At 33.7% G+C, this 1,786-nt stretch overlaps 1 long non-coding RNA gene across 1 annotated transcript; it reads left to right on the top strand.

The window, feature by feature from the left end:
- The first annotated feature begins 1,224 nt into the window (after nt 1-1,224).
- LOC108360972 (uncharacterized) lies at nt 1,225-1,490 on the top strand. The gene is made up of 3 exons (XR_001847210.1): nt 1,225-1,237; nt 1,302-1,331; nt 1,377-1,490. It is a non-coding gene; the product is annotated as an uncharacterized LOC108360972 (long non-coding RNA).
- Nucleotides 1,491-1,786: the final 296 nt, after the last annotated feature.

Here is a 1,786-nt window from a genome sequence, read left to right on the forward strand (position 1 = left end):
GAAAAGTTACCTTGCCATACTTATTTACTACTTAACAAGAATTTTAGCAAAATGTTGCTGATTTTGGTTAAATAAATCATTTATTTCAAAGAAATTTTTATTTATTATTTTTGTAAATTTCTGGAAACCGATTGAAACCTGTGATTGAAATGGTTTCGGTATCGTTCCTTTTCAGGTCAAGATAACGGTTACGGTTTCGGTTTCGGTTTTGAAAAACGAAACGGTTTTAAACGGTTACGGTTTCGGTTTGGGTTTCGGTTTCATTCCTTGGAATTAAGTAAACTAGTGTTCGCCCAGCAGTTGAAATTCAACCGCTAAAATTAAGGACAGTTTATGTGAGTTGAGTTGAGCTGAAATAACATTAGTTGGAATGGGTTAAGTGGAGGGGAGTTTAGCTTAGTACCTAGCATAACATAACATACCACAACATAAGATTAAATAACATAACATATTTAGCATAACACACCATAACATAACATAACATCGCACGTTCTTCTGTTGTATTTTCTTTTTATCCCTATCACTTTCTTCCTCTCTATCTTTGTCTCTATCGCTTTTAATGTTTATGTTTATGTTTATCTTCACCTTCCTGTTCATGTTCATGCTCACGTTCATCTTCATCTTCATCTTCATGTTCATTTACATGTTTATGATCATGTACATATTCAACTTTACCTTCTTCCTTGCATGAATCTTAATCTTCATAAATCTGATTCCTAAATTGCTGCTTAGCAGATTTCTTTAATTCAGTATCAATATTAAAGCATACATTTAGGAGGCATTTCCGCCCCAACCATGCACATTACGGCATTAGTATTGGTGTCAATTTTGAATTTATTTTTTCGCTTTATGTTAAACCAATTTGAAATTTGAAAAATTGTCTGCACATAAGCATCAAAATATCTTTCTAATGATACATAATTTTGTATACCTTTGAGGTACAGTTTAGCAGTAAAAGGGGTGTAAAGAAAACATGATTGCCTATTTGTATATGAGATAAGATACCAAAAACCAAAAAACATATGGAAACATCATTATATTGCAATATATTCGGGGTCTTCGTCAAAAGTTATAAACTGAATTAATTATCATTCCCGTTTATCGGAAGTTTATCAATTTATATGAACGCCGCCATTATTATATATTTCATTATATAAGATTAAAAGTCTTGTTTATTGAGTGGTGAGTTTATGTGTGGCGAATTTTGTTGTGGTGAGTTGAGGTGTGGTGAGTTAAGGTGTAGTGAATTTAGGTGTGGTGAGTTGAGGTGTTGTGAGAAAGTTGAGGTGTGATGAACTAAGGTGTGGTAAATTAATGTGTGGTGGATTTAGGTGTGGTGGATTTCGGTGAGGGGTGTTAAGGTATGGTGAGTTGAGGTGTGGTGAACTAAGGTGGGGTGAATTTAGGTGTGGGGAGCGAAGTAGTGGTGGATTTAGTTGTGAGCAGTTAAGGTGTGGTGAATTAATGTGTGGTGAGCTCAGTTGGAGTAAGTTTTTAAGCGGAGGTGAGATGAATTGAGGTGAGTTAAGTTAAGTTAAGGGGTTATGATCTTTATCCTTATCTTCATCTTCATTGTCTCCTGATCTAAATATGTCCAGTCTTTTCATCATTTACATATTCACCCCCACCATTGTTATTAGGTTAGGTATTTAAATTTTTCTTCCTCTTTGTCTTTATATTTAAGTTTCTTTACTTTTGTTTTAATTTCAGTATTTATCCCTTTCTTCTTCTCCATACTCAACTTTACCTTCTTCCTTGTTTGAGTCTAATCTATTCATGTATAATA

This window comes from Rhagoletis zephyria, unplaced genomic scaffold, assembly GCF_001687245.7.
Source record: "Rhagoletis zephyria isolate East Lansing unplaced genomic scaffold, Rhagoletis_zephyria_1.1 Rzeph_scaffold_00669, whole genome shotgun sequence".
Taxonomy (NCBI): domain Eukaryota; kingdom Metazoa; phylum Arthropoda; class Insecta; order Diptera; family Tephritidae; genus Rhagoletis; species Rhagoletis zephyria.